Source organism: Macrobrachium rosenbergii, chromosome 47, assembly GCF_040412425.1.
Source record: "Macrobrachium rosenbergii isolate ZJJX-2024 chromosome 47, ASM4041242v1, whole genome shotgun sequence".
NCBI classification, from domain to species: Eukaryota; Metazoa; Arthropoda; class Malacostraca; order Decapoda; family Palaemonidae; genus Macrobrachium; species Macrobrachium rosenbergii.
The window spans coordinates 18,381,026-18,401,025 of NC_089787.1; the positions used below are offsets into that span (position 1 = coordinate 18,381,026).

The 20,000-nt window shown below is 38.1% G+C and overlaps 1 protein-coding gene and 1 long non-coding RNA gene across 5 annotated transcripts in view; both read right to left on the reverse strand.

Annotated features, from left to right (window-relative positions):
• Window positions 1-16,809, reverse strand: part of pio (piopio) — a 193,262-nt gene extending 176,453 nt beyond the window's left edge. For 2 of the 4 annotated variants that reach the window (XM_067090089.1, XM_067090088.1), the window contains exon 1: window positions 16,582-16,804. The gene's annotated coding sequence lies outside the window, so the exon portion shown is untranslated. Of the gene's footprint in view, window positions 1-16,581 lie in introns of all 4 variants that reach the window. The other 2 variants (XM_067090084.1, XM_067090083.1) reach the window with 2 other exon arrangements.
• Window positions 16,810-17,872: 1,063 nt separating this feature from the next.
• Window positions 17,873-19,182, reverse strand: LOC136830568 (uncharacterized). The gene is made up of 2 exons (XR_010850663.1): window positions 19,045-19,182; window positions 17,873-18,741 (listed from the first exon to the last, which is right to left on the reverse strand). It is a non-coding gene; the product is annotated as an uncharacterized lncRNA (long non-coding RNA).
• Window positions 19,183-20,000: the final 818 nt, after the last annotated feature.

Genomic DNA, 20,000 nt, shown 5'->3' on the forward strand with positions numbered 1-20,000 from the left:
AGAAAGAAAAGCAAAAATGCAACGAAGTCTCTTTGGCGTAATCGAGTTTTCTGAACAGCGTATAATACTGTATGAAACTCTCAGCCAAGGGCCATGAAAATTTCAGCCACGGCCCGGTGGTAGCCTGTGTTGTTGAGACGCGCGATCATGGCTAACTTTAACCTTAAATCAAATAAAAACTACTGAGGAGGCTAGAGGGCTGCAATTTGGTATGTTTGATGATTGGAGGGTGGATGATCAACATGCCAATTTGCAGCCCTCTAGCCTCAGCAATATTTAAGATCTGAGGACGGACAAAAAAAAGTGAGGACGGACAGACAAATAGCAATCTCAATAGTTTTCTTTTACGGAAAACTAAAAAATGATTCGAATTTTGGCACATAAATGGACAAGTGACCTTACAGCATAGGTCAAGGTCAAAAATATTTTGAGGGATTTATTCACCAAGCCCTAAGTACCTACGTATCAAGGTTAATTAAAATCAGGGAATAGAGGTAAGATGATAAATAACTTCTTTAGACATTAGAATGGGATGCAAGGCAAAATATTTTCTATTTTTTTTATTTTTTCTTCTTTATTTGGTCAAAATCACTTACAGATTTTATTATTATATATTCTTATTTGCTGATCTGCTTATCAAGGTTAATTAAAATCAGGGAGTATAGGTATAATGATAATGGTAAAAGATCATAAATAATTTCTTCAGATCTAATGAAATAGGACATAAGGCGATTTTCTATTTTAAATATTTTTTTTTTTTGGCCAAAGTCTTTGACAGATTATATCTTCAATCGTCGATGATCGACATGATACAACGTTATTTGCTCAGAAACTCATTTTGCTTAAAATAAGCAAAAATGCAAATATAAAAAAGTTATTATTTATTACTTAAACGACAAGTATTTTTGTCTAAGCTGAATATGACACACACGCACACACACACACACACTAGTATCACTTAGATATACCAAACATTGATAATTCGTAGAATAAAAAAAATAAATAAATAAACTCCATTACTCGAGCCCCTTTCTATCATCGCTCGCACGCTTTGGCGACTAAAAACAAACGTTGAAGTCGAATAAGAGGCTAGCTGGCAACCGAGGGCCTTCGGAGGGGTCTCTCTCTATAAATACCGGGTGCTACGTCGGTTGACGGAAACACATTTAGTCAAGACGCGATACCGTTAACAGGTCGACGGAACTTCCTCCCAGACTACGGCGTTCAAGAACTCCCATACGATTGTGTAAGTAGATGACTGTGATTTGTTTCGCTTTGGCTGAATCTTGAGTGTTTTTTATTTTAATATTTTGTTTATTGTGTACCTGGATGCTTAGATGTCAAAATGGTCTTCTTGTGGTTGATGTGATGTTCAATTTCGTTTCTGATGCTTTAATATATGTATGTGTGTGTGTATATATATATATATATATATATATATATATATATATATATATATATATATATATATTAATATATGTATATATATATATATATATTAATGTACGCAGATGACACATTATTTTGAATGAAAAATCACACCAATTTATTGACTGCAATCTGTGATTACTTCCTGTAAATATAATTTCAACGATGCTGGAAACAATATAAAAGAATTAAACGTGTAAGTGTGAACACTTAGTTAAACTCATTTACGATCTAGACACAATAACTGACACGCAGTAATATGAAAAGTATTATTATTATTATTATTATTATTATTATTATTATTATTATTATTATTATTATTATTATTATTATTCAGAAGTTGAACCCTATTCATATGAGAAAAGCCCACGAGAGCCACTGACTTGAAATCCAAGCTTCCAAAGAATGTGGTGTTCATTCGAAAGCAGCAACAGAAGGCAATGGGAAATACAGAAAGAAAGGACCCCTTATTATAAAATACAAAATAAATTAATAAATAAATATATAAAAAATATAAGTAGCTTATTAAAATACAAGGAGAATTGTCTATGGTAGTAATGCATTGCATATTCGCTCGAACTTCCGAAGTTCCAATTGTACGACAACCTCGATAGGGAGGCTGTTCCACAGCCCAGCGGTGTGAGGAATAAAGGACCTCTGGAACTTTGGAGAAGTTCGACAGTGAGGTACATTTACCGCATATTGGTGCTTCTGCTGTTCAGCAAACCTGGTTGCTTTCGGCGGGAAATGTGGATCAGGGATCAATTGTGAATGTGAAAGATCTCTGTTGAAATACAACTTATGAAAAATTGACAAACAAGAGACCATCCGTCGGTGGTCCAAGTCATAACTGCTAATATTAGGAATTGGAAACCTACCACCATGAACCACTCTATCTAAAACTGTCTACTGAAAATGCAAAAGAGTTACAACTTTCTTTTTTTTAACCAGATCTTAATGGCGCAGAATTTTTGCATTCCCCATAAGCTGTTTAACCTGACAGGGGGTTGCTCCAGAGATGTTTTAAATAAGTGTCCCTGTCATATTCACCCTGGGTCAGAAAACCTCTGCTCTGCCAACTGTTATGTCATTATTATGATTATTATCGGTGAAACCATACGAGATTCACAAGGAAAACTCTACAGAAACTGCTTTTCTAATACTTCAGAAGTTTAGCCGGCGAACGGGCCTATAAATATTTCTTACCCTATGGTATAGATTATAATGATTATTATTGGAAATATAAAGGCATACATAAGGTTTTAAGCCTAAAAGACTACTGACTTGCAGAGCAAACTTCTGACTGATACAGATCTGGGCTAGAAAGGGAAAGCAAACTTCTGACTGATACAGATCTGGGCTATAGACAGGGAAAGCAAACTTCTGACTGACACAGATCTGGGCTAGATAGGGAAAGCAAACTTCTGACTGACACAAATCTGGGCTAGACAGCGAAAGCAAACTTCTGACTGATACAGATCTGGGCTATAGACAGGGAAAGCAAACTTCTGACTGATACAGATCTGGACTAGACTGGGAAAGCAAATTTCTGACTGACACAGATCTGGGCTAGACAGGGAAAGCAAACTTCTGACTGATACAGATCTGGGCTATAGACAGGGAAAGCAAACTTCAGACTGATACAGATCTGGACTAGACAGGGAAAGCAACCCTCTGACTGATACAGATCTAGGCTAGACAGGGAAAGCAAACTTCTGACTGATACAGATCTGGGCTAGACAGGGAAAGCAATCTTCTGACTGACACAGATCTGGGCTAGACAGGGAAAGCAATCTTCTGACTGATACAGATCTCGGCTAGACAGGGAAAGCAAACTTCTGACTGATACAGATCTGGGCTATAGACAGGGAAAGCAAACTTCTGACTGATACAGATCTGGACTAGACAGGGAAAGCAATCTTCTGACTGATACAAAACTGGGCTAGACAGGGAAAGCAAACTTCTGACTGACACAGATCTCGGCTAGACAGGGAAAGCAATCTTCTGACTGATACAGAATTGGGCTAGACAGGGAAAGCAAACTTCTAACTGATACAGATCTGGGCTATAGACAGGGAAAGCAAAGTTCTGACTGATACAGATCTGGACTAGACAGGGAAAGCAACCTTCTGACTGACACAGATCTGGGCTAGACAGGGAAAGCAATCTTCTGACTGATACAGATCTGGGCTAGACAGGGAAAGCAATCTTCTGACTGATACAGATCTGTGCTATAGACAGGGAAAGCAAACTTCTGACTGACACAGATCTGGGCTAGACAGGGAAAGCAATCTTCTGACTGATACAGATCTGGGTTAGACAGGGAAAGCAAACTTCTGACTGATACAGATCTGGGCTATAGACAGGGAAAGCAAACTTCTGACTGATACAGATCTGGACTAGACAGGGAAAGCAATCTTCTGACTGACACAGATCTGGGCTAGACAGGGAAAGTAATCTTATGACTGATACAGATCTGGGCTAGACAGGGAAAGCAAACTTCTGACTGATACAGATCTGGGCTATAGACAGGGAAAGCAAACTTCTGACAGATACAGATCTGGACTAGACAGGGACACTAGGTTTCTCGAACCCATGGCTGTTGTATTAAGAAACCAACATGTTGCAAGAACGTGGGGATATTTGTCGTAAATAGAAGAAATATTTTAAAATTATACATACAAATATTTAGCCACAAAGATGACTTGATATCTAATACACTATACCTTGGGAATAAACTTACGCACAAGGGGAATTATAATTCGTAATTGCATATGTCCTGGGCAGGATTCGAACCTGAGCCTTTGGTCTAGATACAACGATAAACAGTCGACTTTAACCACTCAGCTATAGAGAGACTCGAATCTTGGTCTAAGAAGCAGATGCACTTATCAGTTACAATTGCCCATGAGCGTATATTATTCACAAGGTTTAGTGAATTCAATATTAAACGATATTTGTAGCTTAATATACAAGTATATATATATATATATATATATATATATATATATATATATATATATATATATATATGTGTGTGTGTGTGTGTATAACAGGATGGTATCTAACAAAGACTTACTTCACAAAAGTTCCAACCTTTCAAGGACTTACTGCCCCCATCGTCCGGTTACAAAGTTAGTCCCTAAAATCTCATTACTTTTGTGAATAAAATCTCCATCAGATACCATCCTGTTTAAACGAGGTCCTGTTATTCTTTATATATATATATATATATATATATATATATATATATATATATATATATATATATATATATATATAAACTTTTCCATATATAAAAGAGGAAAAATGTTTGCAGTATGTTGCTCCCTTCAAACATCCAGTTAGCTCGTACTTAGCGCGAGAGCAAAGTCAACACCAGAAGCCATTCTTTCAGGCTGTGTACTGAGCAATTACTGAGTGAATGGTACCTTGCTCGCGCATTGTATTGGCTGCTCTGTAGAACGTGCTTTGACAAAGTGCTTAACAGACCTGTCACTGCCTAGGCAGGCCTTGTTTGCAGCTGATGTTACGAATATTTCTCTCTCTCTCTTTTGTTCTTCTGATATAAATCTCTCTCTCTCTCTCTCTCTCTCTCTCTCTCTCCAAATGATATCTCTAATTTCCAGGAGACCCCATCCAGAATTCCATGTCAGTGGGTAGGACTCCACGATTGCATACCTAAATGACGAAGTAGTGGAGCCGATTTTCCGCTGCAGTGGACATTTTTACAGTTAGCCGTTTGAGACCATAGGGGGAAACGTGACTCTCGGCTCGCTCTTCTTCTTCCTCTGCCGCGCAGTGGCAAGAAATGGCGCAGTTAGGGGCCGTTTCAAAGGCAAATCCCGTCTACTACTACCACTACTAACTACTACAAGAAATCTCTTCTCGTGCTGCGCCATACAGCTCATTCAAATATCACTTCTCTGACGCAAGAAATGGCGCAGTTAGGGGCCGTTTCAAAGGCAAATCCTGTCTAGTACTACTACTGCTAACGTGCTGGGCCATTACAGATTACTACTACTACTAGGAAGCAGGAATCTCTTCTCGTGCTGGGCCATACAGCGCATTCAAGAATCGCTCTTTCTCTGAATTATCTCTTCTTCCTGAAATACAGAGCTGTAGATTTCAAAGAAAACATCTGCCGTCCGTTGATGACTCTCTTCTCGCGCTGGGCCTCAGAGCTCATTCAAGGATCACTTCTTCCTTCCTTGTCTGAGTTGTATCACCAGTCCAGTACACAGACAGCTGTAGAATTTGAAGACGGCAACATCTGCCGTCACACAGTTTCCCTGTAGGAGGTTCACAGGCGTTCTGTTATTATTATTATTATTATTATTATTATTATTATTATTATTATTATTATTATTCCGACGATGAACCCCATTCATACGGAACAAGCCCACACGGGCCCGTTCACTAGAGATTCAAGCTTCCAATGAACATAGTGTCTTTACGAAGAAGTAACATTAGGTAATGGGAAATACCGGAAGAAGAGATCACTTACTAAAAAAGAGAAAATAAATTAACAAATTAATAAATAAATATATATGTAAAGATTTAAGTAAATTATTAAATACAGGGAGAATTGTTTAAGGGTAGTAATGCATTGCACCTTCGCTTGACCTCTTGAAGTTCCAGTTGCACAGTGTGAGGAATAAAGGACCTCTGGAACTGAGGCATGTTTCTACGTAGACATCGAACGGGTGTTAACCCTGAACAGGCAAAGAGACAGAGGACCTCTTAATTTGGGAAGATTGGAGTTTGTCCTGAGTTACTTTCCTGTCTTTTGACGGAACCCAAGGAATATACCACAAGTTTCGCTGGAGGTGGAACATTTAACACCTGGTGCTGTTTGCAACTCTCTCTCTCTCTCTACCCAAAACCCCAGATGGTGTAGTTAGTGTTGTTTGCTAATATCTCTCACTCTCTCTCTCTCTCTCTCTCTCTCTCTCTCTCTCTCTCTCTCTCTCTCTCTCTCTCTCTCTCACTTTGCTTGACTGTCAGAACACCAAAAGTCATAAAACATTTAGAGTGTTGTGGTTGCTTGCTTGCTCTCTCTCTCTCTCTCTCTCTCTCTCTCTCTCTCTCTATATATATATATATATATATATATATATATATATATATATATATATATATATATATATATATATATATATATAAATATATATATATAAATATTTAATATTTTTTTCGCTTCATAGTGACACCACAATTGTCCAGAAAAATACAGCTCTGGTTTTTTAAAAACTGTATATACATCTATGTGTGTATATATGTATATATATACATATACAGTATATACACACATAGATATATATAGTTTTTAAACAAAAGCTAGAGCTGTATTTTTCTGGACAATTCTGGTGTCACTATGAAGCGAAAAACCTAAATATTCACGATATCTATAAAGACACAGAGAGAGAGAGAGAGAGAGAGAGAGAGAGAGAGAGAGAGAGAGAGAGAGAGAGAGAGAGAGAGCAATCAACAAGCAAGCAACCACAACATTCTAAATGTTTTATGACTTTTGGTGTTTTGGCAGTCAGGCAAAGTGAGAGAGAGAGAGAGAGAGAGAGAGAGAGAGAGAGAGAGAGAGAGAGAGAGAGATTAGCAAGCAACACTAAATACACCATCTGAGGTTTTGGGTAGAGAGAGAGAGAGAGAGAATTGCAAACAGCACCAGGTGTTAAATGTTCCACCACCAGCGACACTTGTGGTATATTCCTTGGGTGTTTGTAAATAAATATATAATCACTCTCTCTCAGCATCATAACTAATAAAATATTTAAGAAAGGTAAACGCAACAATTCAGAAGAATCTTAAATTTAATGGCTTTTCAAGCAGTAATAAAGGATAAAATTAAAATGAGTTTTCTCACCAAAGTGACAGGTGGCATGTGGCCAGTGTCAGAAGGCAAGCGACAACAATAAGGGTTGAGTTAGGGTGACGTAGGTATGGGGCCAGCAACTTCACCCCAAAATGTATGAGGGAAACCTAATGAGAGAGAGAGAGAGAGAATTATTATGTTCCGTTCTTCAACACCTAAGGTTTCTCAAGGGAAGAGAGAGAGAGAGAGAGAGAATTACGTTCTGTTCCTTAACACCTAAGGTTTTCAGAGAGAGAGAGAGAGAAAATTATTGTTCTGTTCTTCAACACCTAAGGTTCCTTAGAGAGAGAGAGAAATTATTGTTCTTCAACACCTAAGATTTCTCAGAGAGAGAGAGGAGCGGGGGGGGGGAGAGTAATTATTGTTCTGTTCTTCAAAACCTAAGGTTTCTCAGGACGAGAGAGAGAGAAAAAATATTATGTTCTGTTCTTCAACACCTACAGTTTCTCGGAGAGAGAGAGAGAGAGAGAGAGAGAGAGAGAGAGAGAGAGAGAGAGAGAAATGTAAACACCAGCTCAGAACTAAGACGGAAACCTGGCACCAGAAAGAAGCTGTGACGTAACCGAGCAAGCTTATTTATTAACAGGAAGTGTCCGATTTTCCGCTTCATTTCCTGTGTAAGGGAATGGCTGGCTGGCTGGCTGGCTGGCTGGCCAAGCCGGGAGGCACGGAATCGGACTGGGGATAAGTCAGTGGACTTTTGAGGACTTATTTCCTGTGTCTGTATAGGTGTGTGAAACGGACCTACAGCTCCGAAGACGTTCGTGAGGCTCCAGGGCTGCTCCTTATAGGAGGAAGGTGTATGAACCGCCATTTTTGGAGTTTTTGGGGCATCTGGGGGCCCTGACAAAAACAAATAAACAAATAAATAAACAAACAAATAAAACAACAGACAAAACAAGGAGAGAAAATGTACTTAAGACCCACTCAAGCCTGCAACCTTCTTAGACAAAACTTTATTATTACTATTATTATTATTATTATTATTATTATTATTATTATTATTACTTAAAAGATGAACCCTTCTTCTTCTTCTTCTTCTTCTTCTCATTATTATTATTATTATTATTATTATTATTATTATTATTATTATTATTATTATTATTATTACTTAAAAGATGAACCCTTCTTCTTCTTCTTCTTCTTCTCATTATTATTATTATTATTATTATTATTATTATTATTATTATTATTATTACTTAAAAGATGAACCCCATTCATATAGAACAAGCCCACCAAAGGGGCCACTGACTTGAAATTCAAGCTTCCAAAGAGTATGGTGCTCATTAGGAGGCAACAGAAAGTAAAAGAAATTACAGAAAAAAGATATCTCACATTAAAAAGAAAAGATAAATTAATAAACAACTAAAAATGTATTAAAATGCAAGGAGAGCAGCATCATGAAAATAAAGCACACAAAGTGTGAAATTCGCTTCGGACTGATTTAAAAGCCAACAAGAACAAAATTAACTTCAGAAAGAATTGCCTTTATTCTTTCCCGAGAGGAGGCAAATAAAAACGTCTCATATTCCCACGGTGCTCCCGTTAGCGGCGCTGAAGGTGACTGACTAGCTGGTGGAGGAACTGCCTCGCAGTGAGAGAGAGAGAGAGAGAGAGAGAGAGAGAGAGAGAGAGAGAGAGAGAAGAGGAGTTATTGTCCTCCCTGATGATAATTATCGTGCCTCGTGAAAAAGCACTAGTATTGCCATAAATGGTAACACTTTATTATTATTATTATTATTATTATTATTATTATTATTATTATTATTATTATTATTATTATTATTATTCAAAATAAGTGTAAATTCCTACGGGTATGAAACTCAACGACAAATATCGATAGTGCTTTTTGCGCACGACAAATAACATCAATTTCGAATGTAAATAAAAATGTGGAAATTTGCTTGATTGTACCCACAAGACTATGGAAGGCTATTTTACACCTTAAGGCTACTGGACGCTGCGAGTGTGGAAGTATGTGGTATGGGGTCTGTGGAACAGTTCAAGACTACAGAACACTGTAGTACACAGTCTATGGAAGGCTTAGGGAAGGACGCTAAAGTGTAGCCTGAGGCTGTAGAAGGCTATAGTTCAGAGGCTATGGAAGTCCAGAAATACGGAAGGCTACAGTCCAGAGGCTATGGCAGTACAGAAATTATGGAAGGCTACAGTTCAGAGGCTATGGAAGTCCAGAAATTATGGAAGGCTGCAGTTCAGAGGCTATGGAAGTCCAGAAATTATGGAAGGCTACATTCCAGAGGCTATGGCAGTACAGAAATTATGGAAGGCTACAGTCCAGAGGCTTTGGCAGCACAGAAATTATGGAAGGCTATGGCACACCCGAAGATCACAAAAGTCCACTGCAAGAGGGCTATAGCACAGTCCAAGAAAAAGGAAGATTACTGCAATGAGGCTACAGAACAACCTGAGACTACTGGAAGGCTGTGTTACAGAGATAGCCTCTGTTACACAGCTTTCCATAATCTCAGGTTGTGCTGTAGCCTCGGAGCAATAGTCTTACACTGCCTTGGACTGCTGTGCAAGTAGCCCTCTTACAGTGGATTTCTGTGATCTTTGGCTGTGCCATAGCCTTCCATAATTTCTGGACAGCCATAGTCTCTGAACAGTGGCCTTCCATAATTTCTGGACTGACATAGCCTCTGAGCTGCAGCCTTCTACAGCCTCAGGCTCAGGTTTGTGGAGCCCAGCAAGCGGAACTTATGGCAAAGGCCGAGGTCTGAGGACATGAAATAAACTTAAATGAAAGGGATTGACGTTCAAGTCCACCGGTAGTTGGGGTTATTGTCTTGTCAAAATGTTTAACCACTGTTATCTTTGTTGATTGATACCTTTCTATGCATTTGTTTTTCTTGTTCAAATATTTAACCACTATTGTCTTTGTTGATTGATATTTTTCTATGCTTTTGTTTTTCTTGTTCCATTTGTTTGTATGTATATGTATATATATACAATATATATGCAAATGTAATAGCCACAATACCTGTACTTGGACCCAAAGGCTTTGCAGTGACAAGGATATCCAAAAAGCGCGAAGAATTAGCGAAGTTAAAAGGGCCTTGTGGCTATTACAATTGCATAAGTATCTGGTAAAAGTGACCAGTAGATTCTACAATATATATATATATATATATATATATATATATATATATATATATATATATATATATATATATATATATATATATATATATATATATATATATATATATATGAGCACAATGTTTTACACTCAAGCTTCCTGATGAGCAAATTTGCTAACCATGTTTACTCCCTTTGTTGATCTCTATTAGCGTGTTTGCCCAATTCCTTCTTTTGTCTAGTCCCCCTTGTTTCTCTTCCTGGTCCCTTCCTATTCTCCTTCCCAGTCTTCCCTTTCTCCTCCCTTTATCGCTGACTGCTCCTCTTCCCGTCCGGGTCAACGTAACGGCTAGACGGTACGACATTCCCCTGCTTTTGACCTTTGCTCTGTCATTAGTTTTCCGTCTTGGGTTTTTTTTTTTTTTTGGGGAGGGCGGGGGGGAGGGGGGGTTCTTAAGTCGTGATTCTCACTTGTCATCTGCGTATGTTCTTCCCCTTTCGGGAACGGAAAAGGGGAATAATGGAGAAAAGGGAAACGTCCGCGTTTGCTCGGAAATGTTTCGCTGTTCTGAAGTAGATTTTTTTTCTATTCATTCGTTTTAGCGATGGTGAATGATTGGCAGCTGTGGTTTTTTTGCAAGTAAGTATGTATTTACGTGTGTATGCATGTATGTACAGTACGCATGCATGCATGTAGGTAAGTACAGTATGTATATGTATACATATATATAGACTATGAAATATTTTCTGTTAAAACAGAAATCCATCTAATAGAAGGAGCCCATAAAAACGCCGAAATGTAGAAAGTTGGTGCTATATTTCAAAGACCAAACTGTCTCCCTCTGCTGGCAGAAGAGGGAGATAGTTTAGTCTCTGAAATACAGCAAGAACTTTCTGCCTTTTGTCGTTTTTATGGGATCCTTCTATTAGATATACATACATATATATATATATATATATATATATATATATATATATATATATATATATATATATGTGTGTGTTGTGTGTATATATGTTTATATGTGTGTATATATATGTATATATATATATATATATATATATATATATATATATATATATATATACATACATACATATTATATATACATATATATATACATATACATATATACAACATATCTGTGTGTGTATGTGTGTGTGTGTGTGCAACTGACAAAACCTATCCATTAAATTACCTAGCCTTCATTTACTGTACTGTTTCACTATCAACGTGAAATCAACTTTACGTCTTGGTACCTCGTTTTAATCATAGACAATTCCTGCATACATCAGGTTTTCATTCATTAAATTACTATAAATTCATCAACCACCCCTCTTCCTTTATAAAACATTACAATTCCATTCTTACGAACATTCTTAGCACAGACAGACAGGCAGAACGCCACTCCGTCTTCAAACCGTCCCGTTAATCCTTCGTATTGTACAGACAGCTTCTATTATTCGACAGACAGATAGACAGACAGACAGGAGCCAATAATTCTGTCCGGTAACCAACCGTCCCGTTCTGAATCCCGTATTTGCGACGGAAAGTTGCAACATCACGTTGCAAATAAAAACCCTTCATTTTTAGGTCAAAACATCCCGGCTTTAAATCTTTTGAGAGAGAGAGAGAGAGAGAGAGAGAGAGAGAGAGAGAGAGAGAGAGAGAGAGAGAGAGAGAGAGAGAGATCACGAAATCTTTTAGAGATACGTCTTAATGTCTCAAAATTGCTTGAACACTATGTTGTCTAATAAGCGATATTAGCTCCAGAGAGAGAGAGAGAGAGAGAGAGAGAGAGAGAGAGAGAGAGAGAGAGAGAGAGAGAGAGAGAGAGAGAGATCACGAAATCTTTTAGAGATACGTCTTAATGTCTCAAAATTGCTTGAACACTATGTTGTCTAATAAGCGATATTAGCTCCAGAGAGAGAGAGAGAGAGAGAGACAGAGAGAGAGAGAGATTCATCATCTTTTTTTATTCTCTTTAATACGGGTGACTTCAGAAGGTGCTATATCAACCAGCGTATAATTCCACATTAGTTACGCCCCAACAGTGTCGTCTAGCAACCATATACATGGTTCAATGGGAAATATAAATATATATACAATATATACATATATATATTGTGTACACCCATATACATAAACATACATATACTGTACAATATATGTATATATATATATATATATATATATATATATATATATAGTATATATATATATATATATATATATACATATATATATATATATATATATATATATATATATATATATATATATATATATATATATATATATATATATATATATATATATATATATATATATATATATATATATATATATAAACTCCGTTATCACCCTAAATATTATCTTTTAAATCACAAGTTCATTAAAAGATACAAAATGCCATAATACCTTTAGGAAACCACAATAAATTAAAAATTCATAGAGAGAGAGAGAGAGAGAGAGAGAGAGAGAGAGAGAGAGAGAGAGAGACCCCTCGCCACCTTGGGATCCCCAAAGAGTTAAAGCGTTCATTGAGGCGTCTTGGGTGGCTCCAGAAGGGCTTATGACGCCTCCACGGAGAATTAAGAGTAATTTTCGGCCTCTTCGTATGACCCCTCCGACCACAGGCTCCCCGGGAAGGTCACCCACTGGGGTCAAACTGCGCTTATAACGCCGAGGTGACCTTCCCGACTTTTAGTTTAGTATCCGCTTTCCTACTCCGCCTCCCTTAATTTCCCGTTTTCTATGAAGCCCAGCCGGGTGCCATTGTCATAAGGGTGGGAATCCCGCGCTTACAATGGCGAGTAACGACCTAATGGGGGAAGATAATCTACACGGCGCGTGGGAAAACCATTATCGCTGTTACGGTAACTATAGCAACGAAGAGAGAGAGAGAGAGAGAGAGAGAGAGAGAGAGAGAGAGAGAGAGCATAGGATGTCGTTTATGACGTCGTATACCGAAGTGATGTTACATTCAAACGCACTGAATAATTAATGACAGAATTACGTGTCTTAGAAATCTCTGGGTCCAATTGGGTATTGCTCAATGTTGAAACATTTGAGCTTTACTCTGGTAATATCTCTCTCTCTCTCTCTCTCTCTCTCTCTCTCTCTCTCTCTCTCTCTCTCAGTGTGACCCTTTGCCTAATGTGGTCATTACTTAACGTCGTTACTCACAGCCATATAATTACAACTCAAAATCGTAACTTTGGAAGGTAATTGAGGGGTAATTAAGCAATGACGATATTTGTTGGGTCTATTGACGCTAGACTTAGTTTAGCGAAAGAAAAATTATAGACAAATTATTTACACTTTAATTACTGGTACAGATATGTGTGTGTGTATGTATGTATATACAGTATATATATATATTTATTCAATATACATTTGCATATATATACAGCCATAGTTTCCTCTCGGAGTATGGAAACGCGGAAGCAAGAAGTAGCTTCCAAAGTCTGGCAGTGGATGGACAGAAATGATCGACGAAATTTTAAATCTCAAGGAAGAGGTGGCTAGACAGGCGTTACGCAAGAAGCAGGCTATAACCCCCTCTTTTACCGTCTGAATATTATGCTTCGTTTTACCGCTAAATTCTCTTTTAAAAGAATAAAATGTGTCTGAAGTCTTCGCCCTTATAAGGATATACTTAATTTGGATATAGTGTGATATACCGAAGGTGGATATATACTGAATAAACGACATTAACTGGATGGAACGGTTATATACTCTTGCATGGTTATAGGCCTAAAAAAATATTTGCTCAGAGCCCCCATCATCATTTAACAACGCGACTACGTATATAATTGAATGTTAAACTGGAGATGGCTATACTGCATTATTATTATTATTATTATTATTATTATTATTATTATTATTATTATTCAGTAGATGAACCATTAATGCAAGGGCGGATATATCCATATGACAACTGATTCTTAAATGAAAATAGAAACTTGTGATTATACTGACTAAGGTTATACAGTGTCATTTTAATTCTCTGACAAATGAAAATGTTTCCAGAACTCTCCATTCAGTTGTTAAAACCGAGTACTGTTGTTCATGAGAGAGAGAGAGAGAGAGAGAGAGAGAGAGAGAGAGAGAGAGAGAGAGAGAGAGAGAGAATGTATAATTTAGGCCAGAGGCCAAGCGCTGGGAACTACGAGGTCATTCAGCGCTGAGACGCAAATTGACAATAAAAATATTTTAAAAGTGTAACGGGAGGAAAACCTCCCAGTTGGACTATGAAACAACTGTTATCAGAGGTTTAAGGAAAGTTAGATGGAAGCAAGAACGCTGTAAAGAACCTTAAATAATGCCTACAGTGCACCGCATGAGGTGCACCGACGGCTCTACGTCCCCCACCCCACCAACTCCTACGGGATTGTCCATTGTGAGTTTACACCCTGGTCCAGTAAGTGGAGACCGACAGATGCTCAGAGCAATCAATTCCTGTTATTTTACCCAATATAATTATAAATCAGCGTTATATCCGAGTTGGATATACTGCAGCGGGCTATACTGAAGGCCACGAAGCGTCAGAAAGTAGGAGAATCCCGTTGGAAGTCCTTCGAAAGGACGAATGAGGCTCCGAAACTGGCTTCAGAGCGTCGAACTCGCTCCTGATCAGGGGTCTCCGTGAGGTCAGGCGGGGCACGGGACCTGCGGCTTTGGGGCCATTAACATATTTGCTGGAAATGACCCTGCTGCCCCGACCACACCCCCCCCCCAACTCCTTTCGGGAAAAGGTTGGGGTAGGGGGCCATATCTGCCGTCGTGACGAGTGCATAAAAGTTGTTTGGTCTATCGGGAGGGCAAAATCACTTTTGGCTTTGTTTGATGTTCCATGTCATGCTGGTGTGAGTTATTTTTTCTCTGTGGTAATGTCGTGTATTTCGCCGTCCTCTGAGAGAGAGAGAGAGAGAGAGAGAGAGAGAGAGAGAGAGAGAGAGAGAGAGAGAGAGAGAGATGCACACGTTTGCAGGAGGTATATGATATAAGCATTCTAAACGGATAGGATAGCTTAGGCAATTTAACAGGTAGGCCTATATCATACCGCCGAATACACACGAACATTATTATATATATGTATATGTATATGTAGCCTACATGTATATGCATATGTATATGTATACATACATATAGCATATAGCCACAGGAAAAATAAGAGAAGGGTGCATTAAGCGCTTTCGTGTTATTTCAACACATTTTTCGAGGTACAATGTTTGAAAATAACACGACAGTTTTTGGTATAACCTTCTTTTAGTTTTCCTGTGTCCTCAGATATAATATATATATATATATATATATATATATATAATACAATTTATAAAAGCAAATATACAACTTTACAAGCAAAACTCATCCTACAACATAGTTACCCCTATTGACAAACCACACCCGTCTCTATGGCGTCTCCGTGACTCGTGCTTCGGAAAATATATTTGATATAAATTCCACATTCCCATTACACTGCATGTGCGTTATTCACGTCTCATGTCGTGGTCTGTTTGCTCACAGACGCATCCGCTTGTTTATAAGAGTTTATTGTTATTTATTCGTCGTCATTTACTCTCTGTTTACTGCCTCGACATGAGATCAATAAGTCACCAGTATGAATCAGGAGACATAAATAGAAACTAGACCTCTTATGGTTCGCCTCTGTTAGTCGCCATGTATCCTGAGGGTCACACCAGCCCTCCTGCTTCCATACACACCCTAGGGATTGAGTGTGTGCTGGCATAGGGCCGGTTTCATGTAAACTAACCCAAACCTCGACCTAGAACTTAGACCTAGTTTTGGTTTACTTCGTTATATTCGATAATTGGGTTTAATTACGAGGGTGGCATTTTAACCTAACTTGACCTGACGTGCCATAATGTAGTAGGAAACATCTTGACCTTATTTGACAACCCCCCTAGCCCCCTGGGCAGGGAGTAACGCCCCCTTGGTCTCAATACCTAGGCCTAGGTCTAAGTTTACTTGGTTATAATCGATATTTGTTTAATTACAAGTGTGCCACATTGACCTGACTTGACCTGACCTACCCTAATGTAGCAGAAAACATCTTGGCCCTACCTGACCAACTCTCTACCCCATTGGACCCCCCTAACTCCCCCAGGACCCCCGAACCCTGAAATCAGTGTCATACCTTGGCCTAATGGCGGCTAGGAGGCATATATGAGATTCATGGCCATATTTATCCTGAGATTCTTCGTCCAAGTCTCAAATGTCTCCTCATCTTTCCTTGGCGCTTTGATAAAACTCCTTTGATAAAGAAATAGGCGAGAATTAGCTTTATAATACGGAAAAAAACTAAAAAAATAACACGATTCACAATAGCACCTGCTTCGAGCAGTTCTCAAATTGAAGGTGGAACACGTGGCGAAGATCAACAAGCCTTGCCATTGGCCAGAATGGGTCACGTGACTTCAGGCCGCTTTCGTGATTGGCTGGAATAGTCACGTGACCACGACTCTTCTTCTCGAGAGGGTTGCAAATGTAGCCAGATGACGTGATGGATTGATTGGTCATAATGACATAAATTATCATAACTATTTATCGTTTGGATGAAATAATAGTGACGTTTTATTTATCATAATATTCCTCGTCAGTATATTTGGTAGTGGACTATTTAGCCTTAAAGCTTTCTTGACAGGGAACTATTTAAAAAAGTAGTCCAAATCAAATCACTTCGAAGATTGTGAGACTAATTATGGAGTGTTTAAATGAACCACCGTTGCTGTAATCTTATGACTAGAGGAAGGAAGATTAATGTTGTTCATTTCAATGGGTTAACCTATAAATAGGCCCAGAAAAGCTACACATGAAGACTATCCTTCTGCTTATATCTTTTCCGGGAAAAGAACGTTGAATCATGATCTCTTCGACAGAATGCTCATCAGATTGCAAAGCATTCACCGAAGTCCGGAATGTACATAAATGGTTTGCGTGCTTTGAATGTTTGTTAAACTCTACATATATATATATATATATATATATATATATATATATATATATATATATATATATATATATATATATGAAAGATCGTTGAAGTAAACACATAATGGACTTCCAACACCAGAAAGCTGGGAAAGAAGAGTTTATTGATCCACCCAGTGCAGGCAAACCATTTGTATACATTCCAAACTTTGGTGATTGCTTAGTAACTGGAAGGGAATTTGGTGTGCATTCCGCAGCTGAGGAGGAATTTGGTGCATATTCTGTCAAGTAGAACCTCGCTGAATGTTTTGAACCTGGAGAAACAATCAGTGGCCATGGGAATCTTTTTGTGTAGCTTTTCTGGGCCTTATCTTAGGCCTAGGTCATTAGGCCTAAATTATGTCCCTTACAACAGTGAGTGAGGACATTCTTTAAGTCAGGAATAAACCCAAATTCTAGACAGGTCTGATGACTGAATAGGTATATAAATAATACAGTTATTACAAAGATGTAGGTCTGATTTATTAAAATGAAAAATTTCACAATTTAATGGCTGCTGGGCGGGCTGCTAAAGATTCCTTTAGTTTACCACAATCTACAATATTCTCTACACTTTTTACCCATTTGTACAAAAGTTCTCTTATGATAAATGTGATATTATTAACAATAATACCATTATCACAGCATCATAAATCAGAAACGCAATGAAGTAATTCTTTAACTTGACAGCAATTGAGAGATATGACAGAAAAGTAATCCACAACTTTCTAGTCATTGAGAAACATGACAAAACTGCAATCTTCAATTCGAAGTGCTATTCTCATTAACGGAAAGCGCGTGGAATTGAAGTCCTTCAAACAACAACATCGATAATAATAACACTAATAATAATATTAATGATAATAAAAATAATAATAACTCAGTTTCTGTCTAGAGCAGTAGGGTCGAGGATCACCATGTCACCGAGATGTCAAGGATTTCTTTAGGATTCCGTCTGAGAAGGTTTCCGTCGAGGCCTCACAGAGGCAGACGCAATCTGTAGACCCTCTCAGACGGCGGAGGTAAACACTGAAGCCTCACAGAGGTACAGGTAGTCTTAGACAATCAACGATCATCGTTAGGGCCTCACAGAGGTGGTACTAGTCCCAGGATCTTCAGAGGCTTCACAAACGAAGCCAACTTCTTTCGTCTTCTCGACCTGGCGACAGCGGGTGTCCTTCCGGGGAGGCAGCCTGCCCTTCTTAGGGCTCTTTTGAAAAGAAGGCCTGCCCCTGAAGAGGGCCATTGGCCAGGTCTTCAGGGGCAGGCCAGCTCAACGGATGAAACCCAAGGGAGTTCCAAGATGGCGACCTGGATGGACCCAGCTCTGCAGATGGAAGAAAGACTGTGTTTAGAGTTAATTCCTCACCTATCTATCAGTCTATCTTCCTGTCTGTGTGTCTATTTGTATCTGTCATGCCGTGGAAAATCACCGGTTGGTTTAATTACTTAGTTTTCTATCTTAAAGTCTGAAAAAATATTCTGTCAGACAGAAGTCAATAGAAAATGTCAATACGCACCGTCAATCCGTCCATTACTTTTTTTGGAGTAATCTCACTAACCCATCGTGGAAATACGACCAAAATACAATAATGAAACAAGAAAATAAAGATTAGTAGTTGCTACTTACCCAAAAGACGCCTCCATGGTCGAATGAACGAACCAACAGGAGAAACAGAAGCTCAGAGGTGGAGTCCAACTTCGGCTTCGTCGTCAGGTAATCTTATACTTGGCTAGACCGATGATCAGGAGTTGCCAGACATCACTTTGAATTACCCTGCGTTTTACTCGACTTCCGACTGACGAATGATGAGATGGAGTTATTTTGTAATCAAATAGATTATTTCTTCAAGTAAATCATTTGTTCAGTGTAAATTAGAATTGTATATTCGAAATTAGAATCTAAAATAGCGTCATTTTTCGTGCGGGTCGTGTTGGCGCCATATGTTGCATCACGTTGTGTCTCAAACGTTCGCTTGTCGAAAAGTGGTGTAATTCTCTCTCTCTCTCTCTCTCTCTCTCTCTCTCTAAGTTGGGACATGTAGGAAAAAACTGGAGATATGGAGATATTTCTTCATATAACGACGATCATTTTAGACTATTACTTTGATTAATATTACCAATTCAAATAGAACAAGGACCTTAGCAAAAAAAAATTTTTTTCCATAGAGTCCGATGGAAGAGGCTACCCGACAGACACGAGGCAAAGGTAAAAACGCATAAAAAAGTAACAGAAGAAGATGTAAGAGAATTCCAAACCTCATAGAAGTGGGAATATATCTGAGAATAAAGTATTCCAGTACAGCTCTTAATATTTCGCTGTGGAAATATTCTAAACTGTTTTGAATATGCAAACGTTGGTCACCACAGTGTTATAGAATATATATATATATATATATATATATATATATATATATATATATATATATATATATATATATATATATATAAAGAAATTTACATACGTAATACTTTGTATCACTGGTCTCTTCAATTGCATATCTATGTATTGCAACACGTTATGTAAATTTTTATCGCAGCTGTTGGTAAAGTGATGAAACTATCATTTGCGTTCTTTTGACAAGT